The sequence below is a fragment of the Mobula hypostoma genome, chromosome 10 (assembly GCF_963921235.1).
Source record: "Mobula hypostoma chromosome 10, sMobHyp1.1, whole genome shotgun sequence".
NCBI lineage: Eukaryota > Metazoa > Chordata > Chondrichthyes > Myliobatiformes > Myliobatidae > Mobula > Mobula hypostoma.
The window spans coordinates 105,948,070-105,968,302 of record NC_086106.1 but is presented as its reverse complement, the minus strand read 5'-3'; the positions used below and the strand labels follow the sequence as shown (position 1 = coordinate 105,968,302).

Here is a 20,233-nt window from a genome sequence, read left to right as displayed (position 1 = left end):
TTGAGTTATCCACTTTAAGCACAACTAACATGAAAAATTCTGCAGATGCTGCAAATCTAAAGCCACACACAGAAAATGCAGGTCAGGCAACTTCTAAAAGAAAAAGGTGACAGTCTATGTTGGGCCAAGACCCTTCTTCAGGACTCCAGCGTTTTGTGTGTGTTGCTTTATATTGTTATATTTAGCAACAGAATCTCAGCTGCATCTTCTGTTGCTGAGAGTCCAAAAACAGCATATGCCTTGGCGAAGACTGATGTAAAGCACTTAGTAATTTCCTCAGTAATGCACTCAGCCTCCCAGAGATTTTCTTTTTAGTATCTAATTGACCCCATCTTTCTCCTTACAAGCCTTTCCCTCTTCACATGACAAGAAATATATTTTTGAATTTCCTTTTCTAGGTTTGCTGCCAGTTGTTTCGCATGCTCTCTCACATTTTTACTTCCCCTCTGTTAGCACAAGAACTTGGCATTGTCACAGACATAAATATTACTTGTTCTTATTTTAGGCATTCAGGGCTCTGGCTTCACTTCTAGTCATCAGGAGTTGAAATGGAAAAGAAATGAGATAGCAAAAGACTATCACCTTTTCACAACTCCAAAATGTCTGATACCAACCCACCTTGGATATCTATTGCCATCACATTATTGTTACCACGTTAGAAGTCTGGGACCCACGAAACCGGAGCAGGAGATGTTCAACTACTCACTCACACTGACTTTGCCATGAAGCAGCCCGTGCAAAGCTTTCATTGCAATAGCTGAAGGCAACAACTCAGCACCATCTAAAAACGGGTAATAAATACAGGTTTTTCCACTGATGTTCACACTCTGTAAACATGCTGGTGTTACAGCAGATGTTGAACAGGACCTTGCAATAATGGCATCAAGAACAACATTTTCTGCTGTTTCTGATTCTGCCCCAAAAACCTTTAACAAGGAGGGAAATGAACGATCCTAAACATTAAGGCAGAAGACACCAAAAAAAAGACCTGCATCTTAACAGCCAGACACCGGAGGTTAAGTTTGCATTTTTTAAATATCCAGACAGCTTGCTCAGAAACCAGACTGTCCAGTCCCAAATTAAGCAGATGAGAACCCCAGAGGACAGGCATTAAATTGCCACTTCAATTTATTAAATTCAGCAAGAGCCCTTTCTTTTCACCTCTGGAACACAGGTTAAATTCCAGAATGAGCTTAAAAATGTTTAAGAATATTTAAAAACAGGAAAGCAATGTCAGAGATTTTTACAGACAAGAAATTAAGGACAGCTGCCATTAATAAAATGAAAGTAGGAAGCAGAATTGGAAAAAAAAATGGAGAGTGCGAGCAAGAATGTATGGACTAGCAGGATTATTGATGTGTTCATAATCAAAAAGTTAAAGATCTTGAAAACAATTTCCAAGAATAAGAAGGAACCTATAATGCTTGACAAAAGACTAACTGAAATGCAAATGTGTAGACACGTATTCAATATGACTGTAATGTTTGGAGGACAATTTTGCAGAAGGCAAATTGTATGGTTATAAAGGCACAGAATAAAATTTTAGCAACGGTGAACACAGATGTTGGGGGGGGGGTAATTGCAATTACTGTTCTAAACAATGGGAGACTGCAATTTCACAAACCCCTAGCATTAGTTATCATGGCTTAGTTTCCAATTCCTTCAGCTACCCATGCCACAGTAACACAGCAAATCTAAAGCTGTCTTTACATCAACACACACACATTTCTAAACACAAGACCGGGAATTAGTCCCATTAGAAAAGAAGAAAACAATTTCCTAATGCATGTAAGAATGAAAGCATCCAATGTGACTAAATCAAAAAAAATGTACTTGGCTCAAGATTTGTTGTGTACTGAAGGCCGCTACGAGTGTGCCTACTACCACTTTCTCAGGTACAGCCATGCTAATAACTCCTATTAGCAGCTGGTGCAACAGAGGCTAAAGGTACATTGGTTTGCATGTATGAATATCAAACTAAATGTTTTCAATGAAACAAAAGAAACCTGTAGTGATCCAATCCTGGATATTAGTGTCTTTCTGTGGAAAAAGTGTCTGCAAAAGGGTTAGTGAACTAAGTAGCTAACTTGCAATTTTTTTGCATTTGAGTTTCGAAACCCAAAGAAATTTTGTAAACAATGACCCAAATTTAGACCTGCATATAGTCTTTCATAATCAGGACACAGCACTGAGTGCAAATGGCCGAAAAGAAGAACACCAACTCGTATGATTTAGTCACTTGTTCTATGAATAAAAATATTTTGTGCTAAGGATGTACTCAACTGCTCCTAGTTACGTAAATCTGCTTGTGTAACAGATTCACTTGCATGCCAGTAGTCCGTTCATCAGTACAAATATATGCCAAAATTGCTGGGCAACTCAGAGCCTTGCACAGTTCTGCAGACACTCCATGATTTCACAAGTCTCCCATTCATGTCTTTTCACAGGCAAAGCAAGTGTATTTTTGATAATGTCAACTATTAAACTATGTTATTTCGCAACAAATCAAACAAGAAATTCTGCAGAGTTTATATACAAAACATTGTTCATGATCAGGCACAAATCAAATTAGTACAACTGACAGGAAGGCCAATGTCCAATAAGGCCTACTCATATCCGGAACCTCTCAGCACAGTGGGTGCGTGGGATTCATCAATTATCAAGGCAGGCTGACAAAATGAATATTGATTAAAACTGCTGGGGATTTCGACTCAAAGGTCATGATCGCTCAGAAAACAGAGTGCCCAGCCCCAATCCTAGCAGACAATGACCCTGCAGAATATGCCCCGATAATTAGCGTCACAACCAGATTCTATTCCATTCACTTATGTGTGAATTTTGCTTTAATATACATTTTCCCAAATCCGGGGATGGACAGAATGGTCAATAATACACAATACTGCCACAGTACATTATGAAAACTTTAAAAAGTACAAATATCATTGAAAGCAAAAGCTGCAGATTCTGGAAACTGCTGGATGCTACTGGCCTCAGTATCTGTAGTATTTTATTTTACTTCATAGGGTCCAACAACGACAGTACTTGGTACCTCAAACAGTGTCAGCTTTATTTTTACATTTTACACTCAGTCGCTACTTTAAGAGGTACAGTACCTCCTGTACCTAATAAAGTGGCCACTGAGTGTATGTTCATGGTTTTCTGCTGCAGTAGCACATCCACTTCAAAGTTCGGTATGCTGTGCATTTGGAGTTGCTCTTCTTCACAAAGGTAATGTAATGCGTGATCATTTGAGTTACTGTCACCTTCCTGTCAGATTGAACCAGTTTGGCGACTCTCCTATGACCTCTCATTAACAAGGCATTTTCGCCCACCCAGAGAACTGCTGCTGCCTAAATTTTGTTTGCACCATTCCCTGTAAACTCTAGAGACTGCTGTGCATGAAAACCCAAGAGATCAACCAGTCTCTGAGATATTCAAACCATCCCACCTGGCACCAACAATCATTCCATGGGTAAAGTCACTTAAATCACATTTCTTCCCCCATTTTGATATTTGGTCTGAAAAACAAATAAACCTCTTGACCACGTCTGCATGTTTTTTTATGCACCAAGTTGCTGCCATGTGATTGGCTCATTAGATATTTATAAAAACGAGGTGTACAGGTATACTTAATAAAGTGGCTACTGTGTATATTTTCCCTCTCTGCTCACTGTCACAGCCAACTACCTTCCTGTCTGTTTTCATTCAGCTCATTGCTACCAGCAGATCAGCTGACAGTAATAACCCTGCACCATCCCATGCCAGTGTCATCACGAATGGTGTCATTCTAATTGTCTTTGTCTCCACCCAACCACAGGCATTCCAACAGCAATTCTGCAGATGCTGGAAATTCAAGCAACACACATCAAAGTTGCTGGTGAATGCAGCAGGCCAGGCAGCATCTCTAGGAAGAGGTGCAGTCGACGTTTCAGGTCGAGACCCTTCGTCAGGACACATCAGTCCTGACACGTCGACTGCACCTCTTCCTAGAGATGCTGCCTGGCCTGCTGCGTTCACCAGCAACTTTGATGTGTGTTGCACAGGCATTCCATTTGTTTTCACCCCTCCATCTTCTCTACCGCATAGAACATGTTTGCTTCCGAATTTTTTCTGGTTCTGACAAAAGATAATTGGCCTGAAATGTTTTTCTCTAAAGGTGCTGAATATTTTTTTGTTTTTATTTTATAAATGTCCGATGGCTGGCCTTAATTAGTGGAGAATTGAATACCGATTAATTCACGCTCAGAATTCTAGTCTTCTTAGGCCACAGCTCATGACCAAGAGTGACCTGTCTCTACTCCGCTTAGGATGCAAGCGGATAGCTTGAAAGGTAATGGACTTTCTTTCACTTACAAACCGCTTCTTTGTATGACCAATGCATGGACTTGAAGTTCCTAATACCATCTCAAATGCTACTTTGCCGAAATGAACAGGAAATAAGACCATAAGATATAGGAGTAAGATTCAGCTATTTGGCCCATCAAGTCTGCTTCATGGCTGATTTTTTTTTTAAACTCCATTCTCCCAGCTTGTCCCATAAGCCTTAATTGCTTTATTATCAAGAACCCATTTCTGCCTTAAATATACCCAATAAGTTGGCCTACACAGCCTCTGTGGCAACCAATTCTGCCAATTCACCACTCCCAGGTGGACAAAATTCCTCATCAAGTTTTAAAGGGACATCACAGTACCCTCAGATCCTTAGACTTTCCTAATTATGGAAATATCTTCTCCACGTCCACTCCATCTAACCCTTTCAGCAAGTTTCAAAGAGAATCCCTCCCCTTATCCTTCTGAGCTCTATCAAGTACAGGGCAGGCCCAGAAACATCAACTGACCCTCATGCACTAAGTATTTCATTCCTAGGATTCTTGTGAACTTCCTCTGACAAGAGATGGTTCACAAAACCATCGAGGTTCCAGGAATCAGTGGGAATTTGCAAAATTTTCAAGGGGGCCATGGACACATCCTGGAATCTTTTCCTGTCTGCCTGGTAATATCTTCCCATGACGGAGGTCTGAGTAGAATTGGGAGTCCAGTGTCGGGAATATGAATGGGAGGGACTGGCAGAGCAAGAGAAAGGAGAAAGGAATTTTAAATTATGTTGTGTGTAAATGAAATACATTTCCAATAACCAGACTCTTTTAAAGTGGCAATGAAAGGAAATGGGTGGAGATGACGAATCTCTTCTTTAGTAAAACATAGCTGACTGTGCAAATGATCATACGATTCAGCCCTAAAAAATGTATCAGAACAGTGCAGTGTTTCAACACACAAACACATTACTTCATTCACAAGCTTTTTTAAAAAAAAGCTATTTACTTTGAAAATTAAATTTGTTCTGCAAAGTCAAATATGGTTCAATTCCCAAGTTTTCTTTCCCCTCCATTTCCTTTAGTACTTTCCACCCTGGACAAGTTATTTTTGGCCAGGAAATAGCATTCTTGTTTCTCTTTCCGGGAAACTATGACCAGCAAGACCTGTCGCCTTTTGAATTCAGAAAACAACGCATTTGAGATGGCTATTATTGATGTGAGGCATGTCTGTATTTACAGTCAATGGCCAATTGATATAAAGGATAAATGAGAATACGTATACCATGTTCACTTGTAGCATTGATTGCCTGAACATAAATGAACCTGCCCTTCATAAGATGATATCAACCTGTCCAAAGCAAAGATCACATGTGAATAAAGCTACCTTTAAAACTCAAGGCATCACCAAGTTCCTGCTTTTCTGTGAGAAAAGTCTTCCATTTGCAAATAAGATTTACAAGCAGCTAAAGACAGTCACCATTCAAAACTTATTCCAGCTTGGCAACAAAGTGATCTATTATGTTTGAAGGTTTATCTATGTTTAGCATCTCCACAGCAAATGAGATAGGAAAAAAATCCTAATTTCCCTATCCTCAATTCCTTCAATTAAGTTCTTGTGCACCTAACTGAAAAAGACAGAAGCGATATTAACAGAAGGCCTAGAATATATTGTGGAATTTTTTTCTCTGAGTAGGAATGTCTGTGTGCGAAGAGAAAAAGCTGCAGCAATAACAAAAAATAACCCAAGCCAAGGAAATGAGAAAGATAATAATTAACTCAAGGGATTCTGCAGATGCTGGAAACCCAGAGTAACACATACAAAATGCTGGAGGAACTCAGCAAGACAGGCAGCATCTATGGAGAGGCATAAAGAGTCGACATTTCAGGCCAAGACCATTCAGTCCCAATAAAGGTCTCAGCCTGAAATGTCCACTCCATTCTTCTCCAAAGCTAATTATTAAAACTTGACACTAAAAGTTTTATTTGCTGAATCAGTATTTCAACCTCCTTGCTCCCATATCCTCTGCTGTGAAACTACTGTTCTTTGAAAACTTTCCTCGCTCAGTAACAGAAAACCATGAAGCTGCTAGATTGTCAATGAAAGTCATCCAGTTCATTTAAATTCAAGAAGGAAATCTGTAGACCCTGCCCAGCGTACGAGTCCAAACGCACCAAAGTGGTTGGTTCCGAACTGCATCCTTACTTCGGGGGTATTCAGATTCAGCCAATAAGTGTCAGCAAAGTCCACATCCAATAAGTAAATCCTTTTGTATTTATCTAGACAACATAAATTTTCTATGGTTTTAGAACAATGTGTTTGTAAATTTGAACCATCATTATTTAAACATTAAGAGTAGAGCCGTGAATTAGCCCAAAATACCAGCTACTCAGTAATAACTGGATGGTACTTAACATTCTGAAAGCTGCTTAGACTCATACAGCCAATAACAGGCCCTTCAACCCCCCAACTCTGCTGAACATCAAGAAACCATTTAAGCAAAACAGCTTTGGGGCAGGCCACAGTTCATGACCTTCAGATTGTTCAGTACAATCCAGTTGTTACTGAGTAGCTGGTATTTGCACAAGTCCTACTTTATTTTCCCACATTCCCCTCAGCTTTTACCACTCACTTACACACAAAGGGCCCATTAACCTACCAGCCCATACATCTTTGTGATGTGCAAGAAAACAAGGCGGCTTTGGAGGAACCCCACACCATGGTAAGGGGGGAACTTGTATTCTCCATGCAAACAGCAACAGAGGTCAGGAGCGAACAAATCTAGGCCATTAGACCTGTGAGACAGCAGCTCTATGAGGATAGCCACAATAACTTTCCAATATCATCCATATCACTGCACAGAATCCTCTCTGTTAACCCACAATAGTATATTTTCAGAAATCTCACTCAAAAACCAGCAACTCGCAAAGCCATCATATTTTGCCCAGTCTTTCTGATTTCTAATTTTTTTTTCCTCCTGGTGCACATGTTTGAGTTGGAATGGCCTTTGTTGTTTACATTCTAAACTATCATGACAAAAACATTGGAAGTACTTAATATCCATTGCAGGTGAGACGTCTTTTTTTTAAACTACAATGATACGAGGAAATCTGCAGATCCTGAAAAATCTGAGCAACACACACAACATGCTGGAGGAACTCAACAGGCCAGACAGCATCTATATGGGGGGGGGGGGGGAAGAGAAGAGGAGCGGAAGAGAACAGTCGTACACTCTCCTCCATAGATGCTGCCTGGCCTGTGAGCTCCTCCAGCATTTTGTGTGTTGCTTGGCAGATCCTGAACTGTTTTCTGAGCAGTAATCATCCACGCATTGCAACAATCAAAGTACTGGTAAAATCTGGCTAGACTGATTCATTTAAGCAATTAAACTTTTAAACTTGTCTATTCTCAAACTCCAAACTTAACAACATCTTGACTGTTTACCTAATAATGCTACCAGTAACATTTTTTGTATATTTTTCTTGAAACTTAAATAAACAAAAAAAAAAATCAGGCTGAAATCCAAAGGTTTTAAAAGCAGGTGATTTAAAAGCAGTTTGCAAAGAGTCAGCATGGTATCTAAAAATCTGCCAAACTTCTGCAGGTACGTGGCTGCATCCTGGTGTGGAAACAACAATGTGCTTGATGGCAAAGCCTACAAACCAGACCAGTCCATCACACGTAAAGGCCACGCCACCACTCAGCACATCTACAAGGAGCACTGTTACAGGAAAGCAGCAGCATCCGTCATCAGGGACCCCCACCATCCAGGCCATGATCTCGTCTCGCTGCTGCCGTCAGGAAGAAGGTACAAAAGCCTTAGGTCCCACACTACCAGATTCAGAAACAGGAGAAAATCTGCAGATGCTGGAAATCCAAAGCAACACACCAAATGCTAGAGGAACTCAGCAGGTCAGACAGCGTCTAGGGAAAAGAGTAAACAGTCGACGTTTCAAGCCGAGACCCTTCATCGGTCCTGTTTACTCATTTCCGTAGATGCTGCCTGGCCCGCTGAGTTCCTCCAGAACATTCTGTGTGCCACCAGGTTCAGAAACTGTTGTTACCCTTCAGCCACCAGGCCCCTGAAGCAGCGTGGATTACTTCACTGATCCCAACACTGAACTGATTCACAACCACTAATTTATATTCCCACTGTTGTTTTTATTTATTATTGTTTTTAATTTTGTATTTGCACAATTGTTGTCCTTTGCACATTGGTCGCTTGCCCATCCTTGTAAAGTGCGGTTTTCACTGATGGCGTTTCTTTGCACCTACTGTCAATGCCCGTGAGTAAATGTATATGGTGACATATGTACTTTGACAATAAATTTATTTTGAACTCTTCCATATCCATTTGAACTGAGACTGTAATGATGTCTGGAGCCAAGTAATCGGGCATAATCCAAATACTTGAAAGCACTGTTGCTCCATTCATCACAGTGCTGGTGATTGAGACGAGACTTGATGAGACAGTAATTGGCAGAAACAGATTTACCTTTTTTTGTGAAAGACACATATCTGGGCAATTTTCCATATTTTCAGGTAAATATCAAAGTAATAATCACACTACAACATAATAACTAGAAGTCATGCTGTCAACACTCATATGCAATTAGGGCCCATTACATGGAATAAACAAGTTTGTATCAGATGAATATAAATCAGACATTTTTACCTTAAAGCATGATTTGATTGTGATTTTTAAGATTTTGAAAACAGTTGTTTGGGTACCCACTGAAAATCAATTTTCACTAATTCAGCAGACTAGGGCAAAATCATCTGGAATCAAGTTAAGGAAAGCCACTTCACACAAAGTGTACTCCAATTAACAGATGACTAAATTAGTCATTTTAAAACTAAGATGGGCAGATTTTCCTTAACATAAAAATGAAAGGATGTTCATGAAGCCAAGATTCAGATCAACCACAATTTCAATGAGTGACGCAAAATATTTTGAGGTACTAAATAAACTGTTCCTGTTCCTATTCCTTCACTACCTCGATGACAGAGTGATGAACAAGGAGTGAGAAATCAGACAAAGGCCAGACGCTGCTACAAATAGAGAATTACAGGTTTATTCCAAGAAAGAAAATCCAAGCACAGTATCAGTTGACACGAGGAAACCTGCAGATGCTGGAAATTCAAGCAACACACACAAAAAATGCTGGTGAAGACAGCAGGCCAGACAGCATTTATAGGAAGAGGTACAGTCGACGTTTCGGGCCAAGACCCTTTGTCAGTCCTCCTCCTATAGATGCTGCCTGGCCTGCTGCGTTCACCAGCATTTTTTGTGTACAATATCAGTTGATGCACTTTCTTCATAGATAATTTCTGATTAGCTATACAAACATGTTACTGCTTTAAAATTTTCAATATTAGCATTAAACCTATTGATAAAATATATTTTTAAAGCATAACTATGATTTTTTTTTTAAAAGTCATGGATAGGTCCAGGTTTGACCCCAAGTGCACACCAAGTTTGCTGACAATCAGGATTCAATACGATTATGACAATATGATTTTAATGCCTCCAAACTGGGAGAAAAATGAAATTTAAAATGATTAACAAATACTCCTGTTCCTGATCACCATCACACAAAAGACATTAAAATGGAAACACTTGTAGATTTAGAGCAAACAACAGCATCATGCTTGGCTTAAATGCAAGAGATTCTGGCTGATGCTAGAAATCTAGAACAACACACGCAAAATTCTGAAGTAACTCAGCCGGTCAGGCAGCTTGAGGGCTTAAACACCTGATCAAGAGCCTTGGCCTGAAACATCAACTGTTAAATCCCCTCCATTGAAGCTGCCTGCGCTGCTGAGTTCCTTCAGCATCATGCTTGGCTACAGTGCCCCAAAAGTTGAATAGCCTATTAACAATTAACCTTTAAATGGGAAGAACAACTTAGTGAGCAAGATTCAAGAAGCTGAATAATTCACAGCATGAGTAAAAGTTGCAGGGAAACAGAACTGGAGAAGTGATGGTGGTAGTTCTCCTTTCGCCTTTATCTTCTGCTGTAAAAGGCAACTATTTTACGACAGTGCTTAAGAAATGATCAACAGATTTGTTGTCATTAGCCTTTGATAACTAACGTTCTTATAATTGATCAACATGTGACTATCAAAAAGGAAAAAGAATGCTATTTTCTCTCACAGGCTGCCGCTTTAACACTTTTTGCAGTGAGTTCTTTACAAGAGTTCAACTGCTCATTAACAAGGATACTTTACAAGACTGCAACAGACCATTAAAAGAGTGCCTGGATTGTCAAACACAGAAAGAGGAACAGAGGATAAATATTTCCAGAAGGAGCCAAAAAGGTCCTTAAAAAGACAATGGTCATTGATAATGTTGCAAGTGGGGTATTATGACTCGGACTAGCAGAGACCAAGGAAGGAATATTGTCTGGTCCGTCTGAATAGCAAACAAAGAGGCTGGTGTGGGAAAGGCCTGCTTTCGAGTAGTTCAACTGAGATCTTTAAGACAAGGTGGAATTCAAGAACTCAAACTTAAGAGAAAAATCAGTCAAACTAATGGAACAGGGACAGAAACTTTGAAACAGTGACATGAATATGAGAATTTTAGTCAAAATGGCTGAACAGGTAAAATCAGTCAAAACAGGAGCAGAAGAAAGATGATGACACCTACTATAATCCAAATAAAGATTTATTGTACTGTAACTGACCCCTACATTAATCAGTAATGGCTCACATTTTGACTTTTCTTTTTGCATCATTCGCTGCATTATCTCCCAAGTGTAGAATGTGATTGGACTTTGAATAAACGGAAGAACAGACACATTTAGAGGGTCATGTTCAAAAGACATTAAATACCTGTACAATTTCTAATCAACTGGATCAGCTATGATTATCTAGACGGGAGGCCAAAGGTCTGTTACTCAGGTAGTAATTATATTGGCAGTGAATATTGGCAACGGTTAGAAAGCATCCATATGTTCTGTGCACACATGAACTTGATTTTAAACTGGAGTGTTCTGAGCAGTTTCAGCCTCCACAGAGGAAGGTTCAATAGACAGCCCATTGCATGGCTGCACAAGGAAAATGCCAGACAATGAGAAACTAATACCTTGAAGAAATTTTTTTCCTTAATTAGTGAGACACAAGAGACTGCAGTTGCCGGAACCTGGAGCAATACTGGAGAAACTTGGCAGATTGAGCAGCATCTATGAAAGCTTGGGGGGGTGGGGGGGAAATGGGAGGAGAGAGAGGGGGAAGGGAGGGAAGGAATTGAAGGAATTGTCAACATCTTAGATAGAAATTACCTAATCCTAATACAGGGTTTTCACTTGAAATGTCAACATTTTCTCCACCATCAGTGAGGAGATGCAGGGGACTGAAAACCCACACGGGCACTTTAGAAACAGCTTCTGCCCCTCTGCCATCTGATAGCTGAACTGTGTGGACATGCACGTTTCCTCACTAATCCTCGCTTGCACTATTTATTGTAACTTATAGTAATTTATGTATTGCACTATACTGCTGCCACAAAATAATGGAATTCATGACAAACCTCAGTGATAATAAACCTGATTCTGGTTGACTGCTCACTAACTTTCTCCTGCACCCCCAACCTTCCATCACCAAAAATGTTCCTCGAACCCACCAAGTTTCTCCACTAGGTCATTTGTTCCTCTTCATCAGGAATCACATCCTAGAAGTACAAAAAATTAGGAACTGACTGGATAGAGAAATCAGAATAATATATTTTTCTGGTAATGGGGGGGGGCATAAAAATGGTGAAGGAACATATTTTTAAAAAAAAACTTTAATTAATTTAGGACCTGGAACAGAAGAAACTCCTGGGACCTGCGAAGATGTGAAAACACTGCCAGAGTTGGTCTACAGAAATACATCAAAGGCTCCAGGGTAAGTCGGGGGACTGAACTAAAGATGTGGAATTCCATTCTTAAATTTGTTTTTTCAGGATCTGGATATCACTGAGAAGACCAGCAATTGTTGCCCATCCCCAAGCGGCTTAAAGATTAGCTCTATTCATCTGTTACACGTAGATCAAAATGTGCTGTTTGCATCAATGACCACCGCAGTCCAAAAATGTACCTGAGGCAGCTCACAACCGTTGTCACGCTTCCGCAATTTACCAACCCTAACCTGTATGTCTTCGGAATGGGCGAGGAAACCGGAGCATCCAAAGGCAACCCATACGGTCAGAGGGAGAACATTCAATCTCCTTACAGTCAGGGGCAACAATTGATGCTGTTTAGCGTTCCACAAACTGCTGTGCTACCATGCCACCCGACTTGAAAAGGTGAGCTGCCTTCTAAAACCACTGAAGCCTTTCTGATGAAGCTCCTCCCACATTGTTAGGTAGCAAATGCCAGGATTTGGAACAACTATCATGAAGGAAAGGGAACATACTTTAATTCCGATTGTGTGTTACCGGGAGGAGATCCTTAGTGGTGTTCCCATGTGCCTAATGTCTTTGCGGAATAAAGTGAGCATATGGGATCAAAACTCACAAAGCAGATAAACACCAAGTTATAAAAGCTGAGCCAAGTACCCGTCTATTATATTGTTTACCCGTTTCATTCAATAAAAAGACTTCCTATTTCTCAACACATGCAAAACAAGATCTTAAATGTCTCTTCTGGGGAACTTTTTGAAATGAGGGAAACTTCAGTTTCCCTCTTCCATCTTCAAATCCACAGTACACTGCTGTCCGGCATACACAGTCTCAATGGGGAACTATCTGGAATTCCACTCCAAGGAGGTTATTTCAATGAACCTTTACTGGATTATTTATGATCTATTGTTTTCGATCTAATCACTTCCACATTCCAATTATATTGTTTCACTCCTAACAATACTCCTTGTTTAAAATGTTACTTGCTCAAGCACCTTCCCCCACCACAGAAGAATTGAGCACGTAAGCTATTCTACTACAGTGCATCACTGGAGTATTGTAAAAATGCATTTTGTTTTTAGTGGGTCAATCATTTATAAAATATATATATTTCAAGGCATTAGTGAAAGAGAAAGCAGTATTTCCCACCCCACCCCCCCAGCCCAGCCTCTAAGCCAACACATCTCCTTCACCAACACCACCACCACAAGGCAGACTCTGCAAAGAATGATTCACTACTATGGATCTTCCTGTGCGTAAACAGGCTGCCCAGCTCTCCAATACACTCTAGAGTAAACCTGTACTCCAGAGGCTCACTGAGATATCCTGAGGAAAAGGAAAGAAACTCTGCTTATGAACATATGAACAGAAATTGGAGAAGGTAAACGTGGTGAAAGAATCACGAGATGCTACAAATGTTTTCCTGAAAAGTTACTGCAGGAAGGATGCTGAGACTTTGGAGAAGGTGTATAAGAGGTTTACCAGAATGTTGCCTGGTTTAGAGGGCATGTGAAATTATGAGAGGCTGAACAAACAGGTGGCTTTCTTTGAAGGAATAGAGGCTGAGGGGAGATCTGATAGAGGTTTATAAGATTATGAAACACATAGATAAAGTGGACAGAGAGTATCTTTTACTCAAGAGTAGAAATGTCTTAATACCAGAGGGTATACATTAAAGGTGAGAGGGGGTAGGTTCAAAGGGGATGTGAGGAGTAATTTTTTTTTAAGAGAGTGGTCGATGCCTGGAATGAGCTGCCTGGTATGGTGGTAATGGCAAATACATTAGAGGCTACTAAGAGATGTTTAGATGGGCACATGAATGTGAAGAAGATAGAAGGGTATGAACATTGTGTAGGTGGGAGAGAAATCTTTAGGGATTTTTGATTTAATTTTTAGCTGGTTCAGCAAAACATTGTGGGTCAAAGAGCCTGTTTCAGTGCTGTACTGTTTTATGTTCTATAAATTTCTAGGTTATATAACTGAAAGATTTTCTGAAAACCCAAGCAAATTATTCAATGTACCTCCACCAATCCATCATCCCCCGTGACTAGATTTTCTTCACCCTCACCACATTATTTCTTTAAATACTTATTCTCTTATGAAGTTCCTCGCTATTTTCAGTAATTATCTGCCAGTAACTTTATCGCGCATCTTCTATGTTTATTTTATTTCTGCTGCACAATGCTTTTTTATATAGCGTCATTTAACCTGCCAGAGGAACTCCAAAGGTCGAGAGCATCTGTGAGGGAAGGGGAGGTGGGGGGTAAGGAACTGACAAACATTTCAGGTCAAAACCTGATTTGGTGCTTCAACCTGAAACATCAACAACTCCTTCCTGCTCTCCCTCCCATAGATGCTTCTTGACCCACTGAATTCCTGCAGCAGAGTGTTGCTCGTCCAGATTCAGCAAATGTAATCCCTTGTATCTCCACATTTCATATATTGTTTGGATTTACTTGTGTCACGTTCCTGAATTTGTCTTAGCTTATTTGTCGAGTATTTTTCTATTCATTCATAAAAATTACTGAACCTCTTTCATTCTATTGGAATTATTCTAATTTGCATGTTATTATGAGGTCACTGAAAGAAAAATGAACATGGCTGAATGGCGGAACAGACTCGATGGGCCAAATGGCCTAATACTGCTCCTCTGTCTTATGGAAAACCTCAACCCACTGAGCCAATTATCAACCACTCATTTTACACTATTCCTATTTTTTTTTAATTTAAAAACATCCCCCCCCATGCCAAAATTTACCTCTGCATTATATGGTCAATTAAGCCACCAACCTATAAATAGGCATCCATTAATCTTGTGAGACCATGGATTTGCTCCTTGGAAGGTTTCCAGGGTGCAGGCCTGGGCAAGGTTGTATAGAAGACCAGCAGTTGCCCATGCTGCAAGCCTCCCCTCTCCACGTCACCGATCTTGTCCAAGGGAAAGGCATTAGGACCCATACAGCTTGGCACCGGTGTCGTTGCACAGCAATGTGTGGTTAAGTGCCTTGCTCAAGGACACAACACGCTGCCTCAGCGGAGGCTCGAACTAGCAACCTTCAGATCACTAGACCGACACCTTAACCACTTGGCCACTAACCTATACATCTTTGAGATGAAAGCATCCAGAAGGCAGCCGAGTGGTCACAGGAAGTGCATGTGAACTCTACACAGGCAGCAGCCAAGGTCAGAATTGAACTCAGCCTGTCAACGCAAAGCAGCCACACTCTAATGTCCTTTTTGAAAATTAGTATTCAGCTGCCTCCCACGCACCAGTTTGTTTGAAGCTGCTATTTTTGTCAGAAGTACCTTTAACCTGTTTTCTTTTTAAACTTTCCCATTTGACAATTAACTTAAATCTTAAGATCATATTTCTTACATGTTCCTTTATTAACAACATTAAAGCTTTTGCTGCCTGAAACTAAACGCACATCTCTGAATGTGCAATCTTGGCTGATCTGACCTATGGAGTTCAGGCCAAAACTCAGATCAGCCAGGATTTTATTAAGCAGTGTGCAGGCTCAAGAGGCCAAAAGGCATGTTGCTGCTCTGGTTTCTTACAGCATGTTGATCTCTCGTGGGTAATGCTGGAACTATGGGGGGCTGGACCACACACAATAAAGATGTATTATATAGCATCTTTCACATCCCTTTCCGGGTGTCCCAAAGCACTTTTCAGTCAGTGCTCACTCCTGAAGTGTAGGCACTGTTGCTGTAATATTCCCTATCTTGAAGTTCTCATGAACATCAACGTCATAGTGATCAAATAGTCTATCTTGGTGCCGATGCCAAAGTTGAAGCCCCATATTTCTTTTGAATTAATGCCTTGGGACTCTGTACTTATCAGTTTAAGGTATCATTACAGACAAAATACCTTCACCAGTGTAGCATTCAAGTATTACTGCATTAGAGTACCAGTGATGCTTCCAAAAATATCTAAAATTTCCCAAATGTATTAAATACATTACTACTAGGAGAAACAATAAAGAATGAAATCTAGCCCAGGTTTAACCAAGTACATAAATTCCACTTCTCTCACTTAAAACACAATCTGAGGTCCTTTGTTATAGTAACTTAATCACATGCATCTAGTCCAGACAGAACAAAGCAGTTGAGGATGCAACAGCATCCACGAGATTCAGAAGCAGGTGGGACCGCTATCGAAGTTCTCACACAAAGATTCCATCTATCGCTGAACGTTTCTACTTCACTGACCACCTTACCCCTTCCCCACTCAGATGTAATGCCAAAAAAAAACACAAGTCTTAAAAATAATTTGAATACCAGCAAGGAGAGCGCATCGTGCTCAGCGGATTGCAAACAGACTCAAATACTGCCCTCAGAAATCCTTTTAGATGTTCAACACTGAACTTACAACGCATCCTCCTGATGTTTTCTTCCACCAACTTTATCTTGCAATGAAAACGCAATTGCACTTTATATCCAGTTATTTTTTGAGACATTAGAATCCACAGAGATAAAAACCCTTCCCAAGAACTGTAATCGGCATGCACTTCCTGTTACGCTTTAGCACTGACAGCCCCGTGTAAAACAGCACATTCTAATTCACTGAGTGATAATGCAAAAACATATTTTCCTTCAATCTGTTACAAGGATGAATAGTCTATAGTGCAGGATCACTTTTAATTAGGCCGGAGGAAAAAAAAGCAAGCAACTGTGTTAACTCTTATCATGATAAAGGGTTATCAAATTATGTTGTTAAACTATATTTGTTCCCTAGAAACAAATTCCACAATCAGATCCAGTGAACTTTATTTCTACGAGTGTGTGAACCGAATAGAGTCACCATTTGTCACTACTGCCATCACTTTTCTTCAGGTAGTTAAGTGAAATGGTAATGCGAAGACATCACTCCTTTTTTTTAAAAAACAAATCGAATTGGCAATTCAGATCATGTGCTAACCGAGAACGAGATATTCCGCGCAGGGAAAGGAATGAATGTGTTATCTGCACCTCTCGCTCCGTGCTTTCCGAGATGATTACAGGTAGCCCCCAAAATGGGGACAAACTGCTGGGCAGAAATATTACAATGATGATGTAGGCGGGAATAAGAACAATGGAACAAAATCAGCTCCAGAATGTCGATGTTAGTGGTGGGGTGGGAGAACAAAGTCACTCAGATCGGGAACGCGGGACTCGGGAGAGCCGGGCGGCCGCGGTCTCGCCTCGGACGCGCGGTGTGGATCCACCAGCCCCGGCTGACAGCTGGGGTGCGTGCCCACCCCGAACTTACCTACTTCGGAGGTCCCGCGGTCACTCCTGCCACATCGCCACGTCGGGGCACATCCTGCCAGTCACGCCGCCGAGACAATCTCCGGCCACAAAGCAACCCCCACCACCCCTCTCCCTCTCCCTCTCCCCACCCTCCAGCAGCCCTTCAACGGGATGGAATGTCGACCATAACTATCCCAACCGAAACACAGCTCCGTACCTTCTACAGTTAACAACAACGTTTCGCCGCTTACAACTTCTGAAGAATATCGAGTAAAACAATTAAGTCATACTTCTTTCTTGCCCCTCTCCTTCTCTCCCATCTAGCTCCTTCCTCTGCCTTCAGGAACCAAGCTGGTAATAATTATTAATCTGCTCTCGCTCATTCTGGGAGTATGACAGGAATGCAGGAAATGAACCTCCCCTCGGAAACCACAGCAACCGCGCACAGATCTCGCACCAACTTCACAGCTACCAGGACGCACAAAGAAAGTTGCATTTGAACTCCACGGCGGGTGGGTGGAGAGGAGGTGGGGGGAGCCCAGGCCACTCAGGAAGTCCCGCCCACGCACACTCCCATTGGGCCTCTGGCAGGGAACGGAACGTCTGATTCGACAACCGCACATCAATCCTGTCGGTGGGCCAACAAAGATTGCTCTGTCGCCGCTCTCCACAAAGATACATTATCCCTGGAACCGGGCGCCCACCCCTTTGCGGTGTCCTTTTACTGAAAGCTGAAGCTCGGGTGCTTTGCAAATTTTAATTTACTTTCACAATCACTGAGTTAATCTTTTTACATGTTCGGGCGGGACTGCAAACAGATAGATGACAGTGAGCCATAACCACAATTTTAGAAACAAGTCTTTAATTTAAAAAAAGGTGATGTCCGGCTTTTGTTCCAGTCAGAGCTGTCCAGCATTGTGAAATTGGGATGGATCTGAACTGGGCCGGTTAAAATGCATTCACCATTCAGTGCAGTAATACAATTGCACCACGCATTTAGTTAATTTATATCAACACCAGGAGCCCAGAATGTATGTTATGTTGCTATCTTCACATGATATCGGTCAGGAAAAGTGGAGTATTGTGCATTGTGCACTAGCAGATAAAACAGCAGGGCTGCACTGAACTCGCAACGATCCCCATCACGGGAACCCGGCCAGAAGGTGAGATTTGGCCAGAACACCTAAGGTTCACCATTACATCCTAACCACTTCCTTAACTATTTTCGATGTTTTGGCTCAGTTGCTTTACTTGCTTAACGCCCTTGTGGGGGGGAAACCTTTTCGCTAAAACTCCTAAAAGTTTTCGTTTGCTACTTTGAACATTTCTCGTTACTTTACAAGCCAGTAGCATTCCAGACCGGCAGAAGAGGTGTGGGGATTGTTTCGTTTCTTTATCAGCAGTTAGAAATGTGACACAGTGCTCCAGGTGTGGACAGACCAGAGTATTAAACCGTTTCATCATGTAGCCAAAACAGTGAAACACAAACAAGAGCTTAACATTCTATTTGTCCTTCCTTTGTTCTCTCCTCCATGACTAGATATGTGGACCAAAGTCCAGGAAAACCCCTTGGTTCTCCCACTGTTACGCAACGCAGTTATAATAAATTTTCACTTTCCATCTGTTCAATTACATATTTTCTTGGTGCATCAAATATTTCCAGGGCTTGAACTCTGTTTTTCTGTCCACGTAGAAGCATTTGCATTGAGCTTTTTGTTACAAATCATAGCATCATTTTTTAAAGAGACAGAGGCCATTGGACTCCAATCATGTCCATGCCAGCTACCCACCCTAATCCCACCTTCCAACACTACCTCCATACTCCTGCAGGATGCAGCTGTTCAAGATTCAGATGGTTGAGACACAGATAATGATTTTTGGTGCACTCCTTTTTCAGCCCTTCTCTAGAGATCCCCACTGCTTCCCATTTCAGAATGAGCAGGTTCCAAAAACCCTAAATGAAGAAAGACATTCTGGACTCAATCTTTAAATGTCCTTGCTCTTTTCTTGACATTTCAGCAGTGGGACAGTGTCTGGGCTAAAGTTGCACAGTTTTACATTGAAGATCAAAGTTCAAAGTAAATATATTATCGAAGAATGTATTTGTCACCATATACTACTGTATGCTGAGATTCATTTTCTTGCGATAGAACAAAGAAATACAATAGAATCACTGAAAATCTACACACGAAGACTGGCAAGCAACCAGTGTGCGAAGAAGACAAGCTGTGCAATTAGAAAAGAAAGAAACAAATGAATTCCAACAGAGCAGGTGGGAATTTAAATACAGTTAAGTAATTTGGAGACAAAACGTTAGTGTTCAGTAATGTGACCATATAAACCAGTGAACAGTAGGAAAGAAATGCAAATCATTGTGGTATCTCAGAATAAGGAATCCGTAAATTTTTTGTGGCCTCATTGAAGTGTTATCCCAGATTGGCAAATGCCTTCCAGTCATTTACTGAGTGGCACGAAAAAGAGAAAATACTGAGAACACTCAAAAAATTAGGAAGAATCTGTGGGAAAATAGGAATGCTAATATTTAACATCAAAGAACCCTCATTGGAAGTTGTGAAATTGAGGGCTTTGAGACATGCCCAGCAGATCTGGCTGCAGAGGGAGAATAACTGAGCCAATTTCATAAATGGATTATCTGGTGAAGAAATGGCAAAAAAAGAGTTTAACTTGAAATGGTAGAAGTTAATACAGTACTGAATTTGGAAGGCTGCTACTTTCCCTATCCAGTTCCCACCTTCATCTCTTTCCCTACTGCATCGATGACTATTGGTACAGCTTCCTGCATTT

General features: G+C 41.0%; 1 protein-coding gene across 3 annotated transcripts in view; it reads right to left on the bottom strand.

Moving 5' to 3' along the window:
* Positions 1-17,883, bottom strand: part of amot (angiomotin) — a 70,920-nt gene extending 53,037 nt beyond the window's left edge. Inside the window, exon 1 of one of the 3 annotated variants that reach the window (XM_063060991.1) lies at positions 17,646-17,883. The gene's annotated coding sequence lies outside the window, so the exon portion shown is untranslated. Of the gene's footprint in view, positions 1-17,447; positions 17,529-17,645 lie in introns of those variants that run through there. The other 2 variants (XM_063060992.1, XM_063060993.1) reach the window with 2 other exon arrangements.
* Between the last annotated feature and the right edge of the window lie 2,350 nt (positions 17,884-20,233).